General features: G+C 36.6%; 2 pseudogenes; both read left to right on the top strand.

The window, feature by feature from the left end:
• Window positions 1-1,194: 1,194 nt before the first annotated feature.
• LOC115980771 lies at window positions 1,195-11,854 on the top strand (annotated as a pseudogene).
• Window positions 11,855-12,769: 915 nt separating this feature from the next.
• Window positions 12,770-14,982, top strand: LOC115982250 (annotated as a pseudogene).
• The last annotated feature ends 2,738 nt before the right edge of the window (window positions 14,983-17,720 follow it).

Genomic DNA, 17,720 nt, shown 5'->3' with positions numbered 1-17,720 from the left:
TGGTCATTTTCAAGTTTCTAAGGGTATTTAAGATATTCTCTAGGTATAGGGGGCATTACGGTCATTTTCTTGGTTCTAAAGGTATTTTGGTCATTTTTTAGATTTCTTGGTTATTTTGATAATTTTTTTTATGTTTTAGGGTAATTTCTGCCATTTTTTAGGTTTTAGGGTCATTCAGTCATTTTTTTAAGTTCTAAGGGTATTTCGATAATTTTCTTAGGTTCTAATGGTATTTTGATAATTTTTTAGGTTCTAAGGGTATTTCGGTAATTGTTGAGGGTTTCGGTGGTATTTTGGTTATTTTATAGGTTTCAAGGGTATTTCAAATTTTTTTTTGAAGGTTTCAGTGTCATTTCGGTAATTTTTAGGTTTAAGATGCATTACGGTCGTTTTTTAGGTTCTAAGGGCATTGCAGTCAATTTTTGGTAAATGATATGTTGGTACTGCTAAATGTGACAATAAAATCATCAAATGTGAGAGAAAAAAAAAAAAAAAAAAAAAAGAAACCACTAAATGTGACAAAAGAATAGTCACATGTGATGTTGGAATTGCATAATGTGAGAATGGAACTATCAAATGTGAGAAAAAAAAAATAAAGGAACCACCGAATGTGACAAAAGTACAGCCATATGTGATGTATACACTGCACAATGTAAAAATGGAACTGTCAAATGTGAGGATTTGGTAACATAGTATAGCAGATTGCCTACATACCCCCAAAAGAAGGGTACGTAGAATTATCCTTTTAATATATAATCTTTTTAAACTGATATTGCACTGAATGCTATTTGTGAGTTTCAAACACCTAAAATTGAACATTTGAATTTTTTTTTTCAGTGAAAATGTCAAATCAATTTGTAAATTATATGTAATAAAATTTGTAATAACTCTAGCATTTTTCCCTAAAATCTTACCCAGAAATCATTTAGATGGATCCGGCCGGCTGGTTGGGCTACGAGAGATTTAAACAAATAAAAACAAAATTTAAGGGGGAGAGCGAGAAGTGCAGAGCCCACTATATACAAAGTTTTGTTTGCACATGGGACCAAGCGGTGGCTTCAATCTAGATTCTAGATCCTCAACATGAAAATGATATACACGTACGATACATAATATGATCAAATGCTTAGTTAAAGTTGTCCCAAAGGATTGCTATCCAACTTATCGTTTTCTACGCATTCAATGTAACCATATATGGACATCTCCAACATACATTCTAGCCTTCTTCAATATCAGAAAGTCCGTTGCTTTCTCAGTCAACTCTTCATCTTCTTTTTATTTCTACTTCGCTCTGCAAACTCAATTTCCTTCAACTTCTTTAGTTTCAATTCAAATGTTGTCAACATAACCTTTCAGGGTGATGCACACTCGCTACCAGAAGGTCTGCAACTCACAAAGGATTCCGGCTACGAGAACAACACCTATAGTGTTGGTCGTGCCTTATATCATGAACAAGAGCACCTTTGGTATAACAGCACAGGGTGGCTTGCGGACTTCGAAACATAATTCTCCTTTAACATCAAATCTATTCATGAGGTTTCTGGTGATGGACTCTCCTTCTTTATTGCATCATTTAGTTCGGACATCCCTGCGAATTCAGCTGGTGGGTATCTTGGATTAATTAGTTCTGGTACTCCCATCTACTTTTAACGAGTCTAGCAAAAATAATTTTGTTGCAGTTGAGTTTGACACTTATAAAAACTGGTGGGATCCAAGTGATAATCATGTAGGAATCGATGTCAATTCCATCAATTCAAGCGTCACATTCAGTCAAGTTAACTTTAGGCCAGCAGCAAGCGCATTGGTACGTTATAACTCAACCAAAAATCTGAGTGTGTTCCTTACTTCTTCTGCTGAGAAGCTTGACCTCAACCGGAATTATATCCTTTCACTTATAGTTGATTTGAGGACTGTCTTGCCAGAATGGGTTAATGTTGGATTCTCTGCTGCTACAGGTGAGTTCAACCAGTCACATGCAATACTTTCTTGGTCATTCAATTCTAGCTTGAGGGAAGAAGAGATTCATGGGAATACCCTACTGATAGTTTTTAGACCCCTTAAAACAATTGATTTAACCTAGGTAGTTAGCCAAGTTGTTACTTAGTCCAATTTAACAAATCTAGGTTATTACAATAATGAAGATCATATCATGCAAAGCAACAGAAAAATAAATAACACAAGATATGATCACCCAGGAAACCAAACCGGTAAAAACCTGGGGATGATTTAACCTAGCTATCCTCAAGGTAAACTTGAATCCACTATCTTGAAAGAATCGAAATTCATACAACAAGACTTACAAGCCCCCACGCTCGACTTATTATTACTACGAACCAGTAGAACTTACTGACACGACCACGTGCAAACTCCGAATCCACAGACTCCTTCTTTCTTGGATTCACCACCAGATACAAGCACACCTGCTTGTGTTTCTTTAAGCTTCAATGCAACAACTGAGTTGATCATCAAGGTGTAGATAAATCTTCTCCTTGAAAACCCTAAGTTTGTGTAAAGGAAAGCTCCTCTAGATCTCACAAGAGATTTACCCAAACCGCAATTATGAGTAACACTAAAACGTGGCTAGGGTTTGCCTTTTATACTTAGGACAAATAAGAAACCTTAAAAACGTTTTTAAACAACTAGGCCTGAGTTGGAAAATTCTGCAGAAAAACATTCTGCCCGAGCTTCGATCGATTGATCGAGCCAGGCTGAAATGCATAATGCTTTCCTGCATTAGCTCGATTCCAACTTTACATAAATGGACAACTTTGAGCTAGACTAAAACACTTCTAAACACATTGTTTTGATCATAGTTTGCCAACAATACACATTAGAGTTCTAAATACATAAAATCCTAAGTCTTTAGAACCTAACAAACTCCCCCTTTGGCAATCCGTGACAAAACACAACTAGAAGCTCAAAGTTTACAAAATAAAAGCCCTTTACAAAAATAACGCTCATAAAACAAATTCAATCCTAACTACTATCCATCAGTTGCAAGTGTAGACAGCAACTTAATTGAATCAATCTGTATATTTCCTGAAACACTAAACAAAATGCATAACCGCATGTAAACAAATTGAGTTCTTGATTTCAAACAACACACAATAAAGACATATATCAATGAATACCTCATAAATATAAATCAATAAACAGTTTGAAACAAGAAACATATAAGGTAACAAAAAAACAACACTCCCCCTAACATGAATATCCCATCAAAAACATGGCAAGAGCTAAAAAAGTAAAATACAATGTGAAGCACCTAGATACAATCTAAACTCCATAAGCTCCAACCAACAAAATACTCCCCCCCTGAAAAACAAAAACTCTACAAAGTACTCCCCATTTTTGTGATGGAATGCCAAAGGGCAAACAAAATCCATTATCAAAGGGAGGTGGTCTAAACTGTGCCAACTCTACACGCAAGGCATAGATCTCATCAAGCACGTCCACCAAAATCTGTCCATGAGCCGCCTGAACGGTCAAGACATGATCCAACGTACGTCGAATGTCTAAATCATCCGAAGTAGTCGGTGGAGGAACATCAGCACTAGCAGCAGCAGCACCAGATGTCTCAGCATCATCAACACCTGTAGAAGAGGGAGGAGGGGGAAGAGCACTAGATGACGCACCCCTAGGATGCAAAGAAACAGCTCGCATATGAGCAGCCCTCTGTCTAAGAAAGGTGGCACCTATGGGAGCAACAACATGAACAGGCTCACCAAACGGGAAACCATCTAGACCTAAAAAGAGCAAAATCCTATGAATGAAAATAGGATGAATAAGCGCATGCCTTACGGCAGAACTCCTATGTACCTCGTTCAAAGAACGAAGGAACAGAAGAGGGAAACTGATCGACGCACCAGAAACAAAGGCATACAAAAACACACATCACTCTAGAGGGATGGTGTGAAAATGAGAAATAGGCCACAACGAATGACACGCTATCCTAAAGAAAAGATAGGCAGTCTTGGTAAGCTCAGCGGACGTAATCCGAGGATCAGAACCCCACTGGATAGATGACCCAATGATGTATGACATGACAACATCTAAGGAGGGCGACTCATCATAGGGATAGTCAGGCTCTCGAACAACCGGAACCCTAAAAGCCTTAGCCACTACCCGAGGGGTAATGGTGAACTCAACACCTCGTATCCAACTCCTAACAAGGGTGTTGGAATCATAGATGTGGCAAGAGAGGTTCGAGAAGAACTCTCTAATCAGGGCGGTTGGGGGTGGATGATCTATCTCTAAGAGAGACAACCAACCTCTAGACTCAAAGTTAGCTCAAATGGCCGGATCAATCTCATCTAAAACCACAGCACGCTCAGCCCAAATCTTACGCTTACTGTTCAAAGTATCAAAGACCTCTCTACTCTTATCATTCCTAAACACCTCACTCCTAGAGGGAGACTCAGAGGAAGTGGAAGGGGTCCTATGGGCTCTAGTTTTCCTAGGCATGGTGCTAGGATAAGGACCAAAACACAAAGCAAAGGAACAAAAAAAAAAAAACAAGGGCAGATTGCAAGTTAGCACCAAAATATATATATATATATATATATATATATATATAGAACAAAATCTATATGATGCAGGAACAATTTAAATGGCATGATGCATGTCCTAATGCAGTGCAATTAAGTCCAAATAAGTTCAAAGTCACAAAATTGGCTTGAACATTGAGGTATTAACACAAAAACCCCAAAATTTGGAAAACCACTTGATCAATTTGAAAGATATTGACTAATTGATCATCTTACAAGATAGATTTCAGAAAATAATGACCAATTACATCAATTTAACAAGCCAATTTCATCAATTTAACCCAATTTGAACAAAATCCCCAATTCGGATCAATTACAAACCCTAGAATTTTCAATTTTTCACAAACCACAAAATTGATCAAATTAAACCACAAGGATCGTGATTATAACATCCTAGAGAAAAACCCAATGATCAATTTCACAAAATACGGTTTATATCATCAAAAACCCCAAAATATGCTAGGTCCGAAAATAATCAATGAAATGCATGAACAATGCATGAAAACATGAAATAAAATGCAAAAGGAAGGGTATAAGGGTCTTACCGGCCTTGGGAGACAAAAACCCTGCAAAAAATTTCGGAGGAAAATGACAAAAAAACCTTAGTGGAGCCTAGCCAAGTTAGAGAGAGAGGAAAGTTTGAAAAGTTTTGAAAAAGTCCAATCTAACTTTAAAAAAAAAAACATGATTCACGAGTTTCGATCGATCCAAAAAACAGCCTCGATCGATCGAAATAGATAGACTTTAACAAAACAATTTGAAAAAAGTTCGATCGATCGAAAATCAGTTTCGATCGATCGAAACAGTCAAAGGCTCTCTCAAACATATTTAAAAAAATTTAGTTGATCAAAAAATAGAATGGATCGATCGAAATGGGCAGAGGCTCACCAAAATTTGAGGAAAAACACAGTTTTTTGACAAAAATCCAAAATCAACTCAAAGCATTGAAATTTAAGAACAAAATGCATGAGTATGTGATGATGTGATTTTCAAAAACAAGAATTTTAAGCCCAAATTTCCCAAAAATAAAATTTTTTGCATTCTCCACAAATTTTCAAGCAACAAATTAATTTTGCACAAAATTCAAAGTATTTGCAAAACTTGGTTAGTCAGACCATAAACACACACAATAACATGTACAAAGTTTAGCAAAGAGTAATTCGTGTAGTGTGTGCAACTAGCAAAAGCTTGAGATACATGTAAGGTGATATGTGAATAGTAATCAATCACAAAGTCTACAAAATTCATCACAACGAATTTAAAAGAGACTATCACTTAAAGAGTTACATCATATAACTCCCACATCTCCTAGATCATAAGCTTGCAATCATGTAAGTTTCTTTAATTTATGCCTCATAATATACACACCAATTTTAAGTCATGTGATTTTGGCATCAAGCCTAATAGTACACACCAATTTTAATTTTAAGTATTAAGCAATTTAAACCAAGGCTTCACCTTATGTTCTTTTTGTGCATGTGCTACACTTTCTCGAAAACAAAATCTTATGATATGCACTAAGGTGTTCATGATTGGCTAGTGAACAGTAGTGAGATGGTTATTTATGCCTTTCTCTAAAAGTTCAAATCCGTCAATCAAAAACATGTGACTTCAAGATTAAGACAGAGTAATCAAAAACCATAAATATCTTTCCCACACAACATGCACTACAAAGTTTCAACTAGTAAAGTGCAATAAGTAAGCTCATCAAAGCTAAACAAGGTACAAACGACATGTTATGTGAAAATAAATTAACCAACCTTGTTCTTCAAAAACCAAGAAGAATAGTACAAAACACAATTTGCTTCCTTTTTCTTCCTTTTATTTATTTATTTTTTTTTTATTAAAAAAAAACCTAGAATAAAATGCATGAATGTTATGCAATGCAAATCCTAGAAAACAAAAAAAATAAAACCAAAGAACAAAGGTCACAAAGGGTAGAACAATGAAGCACAAAGACCATGAAGGCCAAGACAGATCAGAGACACAAAATCACACCAATTACTTGACGAAGAGTCTCAAACTTACTTCTATCAAGAGGTTTGGTGAAAATGTCAACATTCTGACATTCAGTAGGAATATACTCAAGACACACAATCTTTCTTTCAACAAGATCCTTAATGAAGTGATACCTAATCTCTATGTGCTTAGTCTTAGAATGTTGAACAGGGTTCTTAGATATGTCAATAGCACTAGAGTTATCACAGTAAACAACCATGGTATCTTGGGATATCCCATAATCAGTTAAAACCTTTTTCATCCAAAGAAGTTATGAGCAACAAATTCCAGCAGCAATATATTCTGCCTTGGCAGTAGACAAGGACACAGGATTTTTCTTTTTACTCATCCAAACAACAAGATTAGCTCCAACATAAAAACACCCACCAATGGTGCTTTTTCTATCATCAGCATTACCAGCCCAATCAGAATCAGAGAAACTAGCAAGAGACAGATTAGACTCTTTACTATAAAATAATCCATAATCACAAGTTCCAGCAACATATTTAATTATTCTTTTGACAGCATTTAAGTGTGAAACTTTAGGATTAGATTGAAATCTAGAACAAACACCAACACTAAATGCAATATCAGGCTGACTAGCAGTCAAATACAAAAGACATCCAATCATACTTCTGTATAATGTAACATCAACGGACTCACCTGACGGATCATTTGTTAATTTTGCATTGGCGGCCATTGGTGTTCTAACATGTGCAGCATTGTCCAGTCCAAATCTCTTGACTAAATTCCTTGCATATTTTTCTTAGTTGATGTAGATCCCTGAGTCCGTTTGCTTCACCTGTAATCCCAAGAAATAAGTTAGTTCACCAACCATACTCATTTCAAACATCGCCTTCATTTCATCTGCAAAAGAATGAGCAAGAGAGTCATTAGTAGCACCAAAAACAATATCATCAACATAAATTTGAGTTACAACAAAACTATTCTTATCATTTCTTATGAATAGAATAGTGTCTGCAGATCGCCTTTTGAAGCCATGCCCAGTGAGATATGCATTCAATCTATCATACCAAGCCCGTGGAACTTGTTTCAAACCATACAGAGCTCTCTTCAATTTATACATATCATCCGGTCTGTGAGGGTCAACAAAGCCTTTAGGTTGTTCAACATATACTTCTTCTTGCAGCATTCCATTCAAGAAAGCACTTTTGACATCCATTTGATATAGCTTGAAATTCAGATGACTAGCTATAGCCAATAGTATTCTAGTGGATTCCAATCTTGCTACCGGTGCAAAGGTCTCATTAAAATCAATCCCTTCCACTTGTGTGTAGCCTTGAGCAACAAATCTTGATTTATTTCTGATAATAGTGTCATGTTCATCTGACTTGTTCTTAAAGATCCATTTAGTTTCAATTACATTTACACCCTTTGGTCTAGGAACTAATTCCCACACATCATTCCGAACAAATTAATGAAGTTGTTCATGCATAGAGTTTACCCAATTAGCATGTTGAAGTGCCTCATCTACCTGTTTTGGTTCAAATTGGGACAGATAGCATGAGTGTGTAATTACACTTAAGGCTTTTGACCTTAATCTCATGTTATCATTCAGACTTTCCAATATATTTGAGGAGGGATGATTAAGCCTTACTCTAGAGGAATGACCGTTAACTAGAGATGTGGATGTACCTTTCTGTCTTGATGAAGGACTAAACTCATGATGAGCCTGTTGAGTCTCATGAACCAGAGTGGATGGTTCAGGACTTGATGGCACAGAAATTGCATCATTCAACACATTAGCTCCTCATCACTGTGTTTCCCAACATAATCAACAAGAAGTGAGTCATTAACCTCCATAGGCTTATCTTGAACCGGAGTAGTACTTTCTGAATGTGCTTCTGGACATACTTCATCATTGATCACAACATTTGACGATTCCATGACAGTTTTGGTTCTCAGATTATACACTCTATATGCTCCACTAGTAGAGGAGTACCCTAGAAAATATCCCTTGTCACTCTTTGCATCAAATTTCTCTAGGTTCTCTCTATCACATAGAATGTAACAATCACTACCAAATATCCTGAAATACTTAACGACCAGCTTCTTTCCTCTCCAGAGTTCATAAGGAGTCTTCTTGGAATCAGGTTTGAAATACACCCAGTTGAGTGTATGGCAAGCAGTGTTAACTGCTTCTCCCCAGAAGGATTTTGGAAATTTTTTATTGTGTAGCATGACACGTGCCATCTCCTGAACGAACCTATTTTTCCATTCAACTATTCCATTTTATTGTGGTGTCTTGGGTGAAGAAAACTCTTGATGTATGCCTTGTTCATTGCAGAAGGTAGCCAGCTTGGTATTCTCAAATTCTCTTCCATGGTCACTTCTGATCCTAGCTATCACAGTATCTTTTTCAACCTGCAATTTCTTACACAGATGTATCATCTTCTCAGGAGCCTCAGCTTTATCTTTCAAAAGCACAACCCAAGTATATCTGGTAAAGTCATCCACAACCACTAGAATATACTTCTTTCCTCCTAAACTCTGAACTCGAGCAGGACCCATAAGATCAATGTGCAGTAACTCCAGAGGTCTTGAAGTTTGAACACTAGCCATAGACGGATGTTTAGACTTTATCTGTTTACCTATCTGACATGGTCACATATGCTCTTATCTATCTTCTCAAACTTAGATAAACCAACAACAGCATCACATTTAGAAATCTTTTCTAACTGCTTATGACTTGCATGCCCCAACCGTTGATGCCACAAATCAACTTGATCAATCTTTACACTGAAACACTTGTTGCTTATGCTTAGTGTCAATCCATAACAGTTGTCCGCTGTCCTTACACCAACACACATACAATCACCTCCTCCATCAAGTATCTCATATTCATACTTAGTGAAGAGAACATTCTGTCTATTGTCGCAAATCTGACTGATGTTGAGTAAATTTGCCTTCAGTCCATTAACATACCAAACATCTTCAAAGACTGGTAACCCTGGGATGTCCACAATTCCAATGCCTCTAATTACAGATTTGCTTTCATCTCCAAAAGTGACTGTCCCAATCTTTCCTTCAAAGAGGGTCTTGAATAATCCTTGATTTCCTGTCATATGCTTGGAACAACCACTATCCAAATACCAAAGACAAGAATCACGTGCCCTTAAGGCAGTTAAGGCAATATAACACAAAAAATTATTATCACATATGATACGACCAAGGAAAGATTTAACAAACTCAACAAGTGACAAATACACAAAGTAAGTAAGTTGATAAATAAGCAAAAAGAATTTCCAAGAATCCATAACAACAGGGGTCAAGGATCAGCTCAGTGATCAAAAGATCAATAAGAAAAGAGCAACCCACTCTGATACCATTTGATAGTATTTAGACCACTTAAAACAATTGATTTAACCTAGGTAGTTAGCGAAGTTGTTACTTAGTCCAATTTAACAAATCTAGGTTATCACAATAATAAAGATCATATCATGCAAAGCAGCGGAAAAATAAATAACACAAGATATGATCACCCAGGAAACCAAACCGGTAAAAACCTGGGGAGGATTTGACCTAGCTATCCTCAAGGTAAACTTGAATCCACTATCTTGAAAGAATCGAAGTTCATACAATAAGACTTACAAGCCCCTACGCTCGACTTCTTATTGCTACCAACCAGTAGAACTTACTGACACGACCACGTGTAAGCTCCGAATCCACGGATTCCTTCTTTCTTGGATTCACCACCAGATACAAGCACACCTGCTTGTGTTTCTTTAAGCTTCAATGACAGCAACTGAGTTGATCATCAAGGTGTAGATAAATCTTCTCCTTGAAAACCCTAAGTTTGTGTAAAGGAAGGCTCTTCTAAATCTCACAAGAGATTTACACAAACCACAATTATAAGCAACACTAAAACGTGGCTAGGGTTTGCCTTTTATACTTAGGACAAATAAGAAACCCTAAAAACGTTTTAAAACAACTAGGGCTGAGTTGGAAAATTCTGCAGAAAAACATTCTGCCCGAGCTTCGATCGATCGAGCCTAAGCTTCGATCGATCGAGCCAGGCCGAAATGCAAAATGCTTTCCTGCATTAGCTCGATTCCAACTTTACATAAATGCACAACTTTGAGTTAAACTAAAACACTTCTAAACACATTGTTTTGATCATAGTTTGCCAACAATACACATTAGAGTTCTAAATACATAAAATCCTAAGTCTTTAGAACCTAACACCTGCCAAACAAGAAAAACGTATTGGTGTTGGGGATTGGTTTTATAGTGGGCTTGGTTGCAGTCATGAGTTGTGGATTAGTTCTAATTTAGTTCATCTGTTGGAGAAAAAAAGAAAGTGGGAGAATAGAAAAGTTTATTGATGATATGTGTATGGATGATGAAATTTGTGCAGGAACTGAGCCAAGGAGGTTCACTTACCTTGAACTTAGCCGTGCAACAAACAACTTTGTTGAAGAAGGGAAAATTGGAGAGGGAGGCTTTGGAGGCGTTTACAAGGGTTTGTTATGTGAATCCAACACGCAAGTTGCCGTTAAGAAGGTCTCAAAAGAATCAAAACAAGGAAAAAAGGAGTACATATCAGAAGTGAACATCATTACTCATCTAAGACATAGGAATTTGGTTCAACTTATTGGTTGGTGCCATGAATGGAATGAGTTTCTTCTTGTGTATGAATACATGCCTAATGGAAGCCTTGATTCTCATTTATTTGGAGCAAAAATTACACTAACATGGCCAATAATGTATAAAATAGCCCAAGGATTGATTGCTGCATTGCTGTACCTTCATGAAGATTGGGAACAATGTGTGGTTCATAGAGATATATAGTCTAGCAATATCATGTTAAATTCAAATTTCAATGTCAAGTTTGGCAATTTCGGCATTACAAGACTTGTAGACCATGAGTTAGGCTCACAAACAGCTGTTTTAGCAGATACCGCTACCTAGCCCCGAAGTGTTTCACCACTGGCAAGGCTTCTGAAGAATCTGATATTTATAGTTTTGGTGTTGTTTTCCTTGAGATTGCATGTTGAAGAAAACCAATTAAGCCAGAAGTAGAACCAAATAGGGTAAGGCTTGTAGAGTGGGTGTGGGATCTCTATGGAAAAGACCAACAATTTCAAGCTGTTGATAACATATGGAGTGCTTAATGGAAGTTGGCTTATGGTGTTGCCATCTTGATCTGTCAATCCGACATTTCTATAAGGCAAGTGATGCATGCTCTTAATTTTGAAGCCCCTTTTCCCAAACTTCCATCAAAGTTGCCAATGCCAATGTACTTTGGACCTCCATTGCATGTCATGCTCATGCCCCAAACCTGCTAGCTAGGGGGCCAACTGCATGAGAAAACTATCCATTAAGAAAAACTTGTAAATTTTATTTTCATATAGGGCATTCTTTGGGAATTCTCTTCGTTTAGGTTTCCACATCATCAAACAATTGAATTTATGTTAAGTATTAATGAAGCAACTGACTCTATTGACCAAATAGAGAAAGTATATCATGTTTCGGTAATATCAACTCAATATTTTTTTGATATTTTCTATCTAATAAATTTGTGATATTTGTTTCAAAAAATCACATCAGACTACTTCTATAAATGATTAATTTATCTTCCCGATAGTATAGAAGATTGTGATTAATTTATTAGAGTAGTCTGATGTAGTTTTTTGAAACAAGTATCACTCATTTATTGAGTAAGAAATATCAAAATAGATGCTGAGTTGGTATTACCGAAACATGTTATAATTTCTCGACCAAATAAGTGGCAATGGCAAACCCAAAACTATAGTGTATATATTGAGAACGAAGGTTTCTAGAGTTCATTTGAATATCAGAATTAAAAAATAAAATAAAATAAAAAGGCAACAATCATGAATGTGATTTATGACCCAAGTGTTAATCTTTATTTGTACAGCCGGGTGGAGGTACTACACGTCAGAAAAGTGAACAAGTACTTGTTCACATGGTGATTATTAATTAATCTAAAGTTTTTATATAGTAGACCAAGTCAATCCAATTACTTCAAGTTGGTGCCATGCTTTATAATTTGGTAGCCCTGGCAGCTGGCAAGTATTGACGAGGAAGGACAGATTAACATGATGACATACGAATAGACCAATATCCAAAAAAAATAAAAAATAAAAATAAGTCCAATTTAATCATGGCTTACAAATAGGTACTTCCATCTAACAATCTAACTGACCTTCACTCATTCCTCTTTGCATTCAAACATGGCGCTCTCCAACGTACCCTTTTGCCTTGTTTAACCTCCTCAAAAAGTCCAATTTCTTTTCAATCAGCTCTTCATCTTCTTTTTGTTGCTACTTCCCAATGCAATGTCAATTTCCTTCAACTTCCCTAGTTTCAACACACATAACAGTGACCTAACCTTACGAGGTGATGCATATACGGACCCAGATGGTCTCCACCTGACGCAGCATCCTCTTAGTTCTGGCGGCTCCATGTCCAGCAAAAGTGTTGGTCGTGCCTTATATCATGAACGAGTTCACCTTTGGGATAATAGCACAGGGAAGCCTAACGTTACAGACTTCACTACGAACTTCTCCTTTATCATTAAAGCTGTTGATATTAATAACGCTGGTGATGGGCTTGCTTTCTTCGTCTCACCATTTGGTTCTAAGATCCCTAACAATTCATCAGGCGGGTGTCTTGGACTGTTTAGTAATGAAGCCGGTATCAACTGCACTCAAAATCAAATTGTTGCCGTTGAGTTTGACACTTACCGAAACCCATGGGATCCAAGTGCTCCTCATGTGGGAATCGATATCAATTCCATTGTCTCAAACGTAAATAGGACTATTCCAGCAAACATTAGTTTTACTACGGATGAGTCAACAACAAAAGTATGGGTAAGTTACAACTCAACATCCCAAAATCTTAGTGTGTTCCTTACTTGTGCTACTAAATCAGCATTCAGTTGGAGTCCTAGTCTTTGGAGTACTAATCTTTCAGATATTGTTGACTTGACTATTTTGCCGGAATGGGTTAGCGTTGGTTTCTCTGCAGCTACAGGTTCGTCGATTGAGTTACATCAAATACTTTATTGGTCATTTAATTCAACTTTAGAGGCTGGAGATGTGTCTACTCAACCAAACAACACGGGGTTGATCATTGGTTTAGCAGTGAGTTCCGGTGTAGTGAGTTGTGGTATAGGTCTACTTTGGTTTTTTTGTTGGAGAAAAAGGGCCGGTGGAAATGCAGAAGATTCAGGTGATGATGACAATATGGATGATGAATTTGAAAAAGGAACAGGGCCAAGGAGGTTCACATACCGTGAACTTCTCAATGCAACAAACAACTTTGTTGAACGAGGGAAGCTTGGAGAGGGAGGATTCGGAGGAGTTTACAAAGGTTTGTTAAGTGAATCCAATGTGGAAGTTGCAGTTAAGAGGGTCTCAAAAGGATCAAAGCAAGGAAAAAAGGAGTACAAGTCAGAAGTGAAGATCATTGGCCGTTTGAGACATAGGAATTTGGTTCAACTCATTGGTTGGTGCCATGAACAGCGTGAGTTACTTCTTGTGTATGAGTAAATGCCTAATGGAAGCCTTGATTCTCATCTATTTGGAGCAAAGATTATGCTAAAATGGCCAATAAGGTACAAAATAGCCCAGGGATTGACTTCTGCATTATTCTACCTTCATGAAGAATGGGAACAATGTGTAGTGCATAGAGATATAAAGTCTAGCAATATCATGTTGGATTCAAACTTCAATGCCAAACTTGGCGATTTTGGCCTTGCAAGACTCGTAGACCATGAGTTGGGCTTACAAACAACTGTTTTAGCTGGGACCATGGGCTACCTTGCCCCGGAGTGTTTCACCATTGGTACAGCTTCTAAGGAATCTGATGTTTATAGTTTTGGAGTGGTTTGTCTTGAAATTACATGTGGAAGAAAGCCAGTCGATCCACAGGCAGAACCAAGCAAGGTTAGGCTAGTAGAGTGGGTGTGGGATCTCTATGGAAATGGTCAACTCCTTGAAGCAGTTGATAAAAGATTAGGTATGGAATTTGATGAAGGGCAAATAAAGAGCTTGATGGTGGTTGGATTATGGTGTTGTCATCCTGATCCCTCTAGCAGGCCCTCTATAAGGCAAGTAATACACGTTCTTAATTTTGAAGCTTCTTTGCCTAATCTTCCATCAAAGTTGCCAGTGCCAATGTATGTTGGGGCCCCAGTAGACCTATGTAAATTATCCAATACTTCATCCGGTTTCACCGGATCTAAAGATCAAACGCAATGTTCATGTAGTAGTTGTTCTACTAATTTGTCTATGTCAACTGCCCCAAGCAAACCTCTTCTATATTCAAGCAAAGCTGAAGTGGAGTTAGCTTTAACTATGCATTAATGTATTTGATAATTCAAACTTTTGTAATGAACTTGAAAACATGCATGTATCACGAATGTAAACTTTTATTTGAAAGTGTCTTTCCTGAATGGTTTGAAAAATGAAGTATGTTTACAAAATAGTTGATAAAAATTCACATTTTACCCAAAAGCTTGCCTACTAACAGCTTTCATAGGAAATATGGTTGTGCCTCAATATTGGGAAACTAGATGTGCCATTGGAATGAATAGCTCTTAGCTTTACTTTGGATTTCAAATGAAAAATAGATTACAAATAAAATAGTTTTACCTACTTATACAAAGACAAAAATGGATGCAATTGACTAGCATTACAACATAGGACCTGAGTAATTAACTAGTTAATAACCACTTATGAAAGTTAAAATAAACGCAAGACTTAGTATTTGTTACAAAAGCCAATGCACAAGTGTAAAGTTGTAATTTACAACTATGTGTTTTGTTGGTTTTTATTTCGTGCCAAATTTGATTGTAATTTTATTCAGTCTTTTGTACTCTGTATTTATTATGGGATTTAATTGTAAGGGATGTGTGAGAAAGAGAAAGAGTGTGAAGACTCAAGCAAATTGAAGATTGAAGAGTTTTTGCGGGTAGCTCGTGACTAAACATCCCGCGAAATGATGCATGTGTCCTACACATGACTGGAATGCGAAGAGTCAGGACAGGATGGAGACAGCTGTGTTTCACGAGTAGCTCACGGGTAAGGCCTTCATGCGAGATACTCGCGAAACATTCTATTTTACCAAATTGTCCTATCTGATACACACTTTCTGTACCCACACTATATATATCCACATTACTCACAAAAGTTGAGGAGTGCTTCTGAAAGAAAACTCTAGCCACAAACCTTGAGAGTTAGAGATTGTTATACCCACAATCTTCTACACAATTGCTTGTGGATTTTCCTCAACTTCTACCTCTCCATTTTCATATCCTTGAGAGGTTGATAACTCAAACACTTACCACACCCTTTTAGAGTGTTCAGTAGGATTTTGGTATTGCTGGGAAGTATTGGAAGAAGCCAAGGATGGCAAATGCAACATGGAGCTTGTTGTGGGATCTGGAGAGCTAGACAAGATAAAATTCCGAGAAGTTTTATTGGAGTAGGAGCTTGGAGGGCTTAGGTACATCGGGTAGATTAGGCTTGGAGGGTCTCTTACTAACTCATGTATCCCAAATGATTGTCTAGTGGATCGATTACCGCTTGGAGGGTGGCGAAGAGGTTTTACGCCGAGAACTTCGATTTCCTCTTCTATAACACATTGCTGCGGTTTCCTCTTTTATAACACATTGCTGTGTTGTCTTTGTGTTTGCATCCTTCTTCCCCACTCTTTTAGTTTTCATTTTACTACTGTGTTATTATGAATATGGGTTAGAGTAGCTTATTTGTTTATACGCTCGCATTTACACTTTTCCGCACTTAATAAAAGTTAGAGTAAAATCTATCGAGCCGTAATATTAACTTGGGGATCTAAATGGCTCTTGTGTTTTCACACATTTTAGAGCTTTCAACAAGGAAACACAATGCAATTTAGAATACTACGCTGCATCACTTTACCACTCACAAGTATCACTTACTCTTGTATGGTAACATTAAGATTATTTTCTATTTATTGTTTTTAACAATGGACTTGTTCATATCATTGACTATACTTAATAGATGACGATATGCTCAAATAGTCACACTTGAACTGTTTCTTCTCAAACTTGGGTCATAAATCCAACCCAAAAAGTGATTTGGATGGGTCCCCCGATCGATTGGTATCTGTGATTCTGAATACCAACTTTCACTTACACATGTGAACAAGCAGTGCCTTTTTTCTAGATCTTGTTTATTTAAAAAATAAACTAAATAAATAGATTAGTAGTGACTTATGTCATCATGTAAGAGGCAAATTGGAAAAAAAATGACACTTGTATCTGGTAGTTATTTCTTACACACAATTTTTTCAGATTATTTGTGTATTGGATTTGAATTTGCTTGTAAACTTCAATATTTTTAGGTGCACCTAACGCCTATTATAGTGAAATATTGAAGTTTACAAGCAAATTCAGATTCAATACACAGAAATAATCTGAAAAAATTATGTTTCTTTCCCAATTAATGGAAAAATAATTTCATGCTTGTAAATGCGCATCATCTAGCATGAATTATCTAGGAGTAGGCTTGGTAACTTTGGAGTATTGTAACTTAAGGTATGCTTTGTACTTGTGGAATCTTGTAATTTGGTATTTGTAATTCGTTACAATATCAATAATAATATATGTTATTGTTCTTCAATTCTTGGTTGATTTGTACTTTAAAAGTCCTATTAAGTTAGGCAATGACAAAGTCCATCTTTTTGGTGCTGAGTCCTTTCTTGCATATGACCACTTAGTACGAACAAGCTTATAAAATTATTTTTTGCTCCAAACGGATCTCAATATCAAAGTGGTTTTCATTCAATTTTAGAAGAAATAATCCCTATACTCTTTTCTAAAATGATATCCTTTTTTTAATTAATTATAAGTGGGTCTTCTAAAATAAAATTATAAGTGGGTTTGTTTTTTTTTAAAGGATTATAATTGGGTTGTTACTTGTTGGATTTAAAAGTAGAGTGTGGCTATTTTCGTAATTGGACAAAGTAACCTAAACATCTATTTATTATTGGACATAGTTTAGTTACAAAATTAGTTATAACCTAAGCCTACAACTTTACTCAATAAATTAAGGGTGCGTTTGTTTTGGCTTCAAACCATTTCAGGAAATCATTTTCCGTAAAACCATGTGTTTAGTTGCGCATGGAAAATAGAATTTTCCGGAT

Source organism: Quercus lobata, chromosome 3 (genome assembly GCF_001633185.2).
Source record: "Quercus lobata isolate SW786 chromosome 3, ValleyOak3.0 Primary Assembly, whole genome shotgun sequence".
NCBI lineage: Eukaryota > Viridiplantae > Streptophyta > Magnoliopsida > Fagales > Fagaceae > Quercus > Quercus lobata.
The sequence above is the reverse complement of the archived record's forward strand: the minus strand, read 5'-3'. Positions and strand labels throughout refer to the sequence as shown.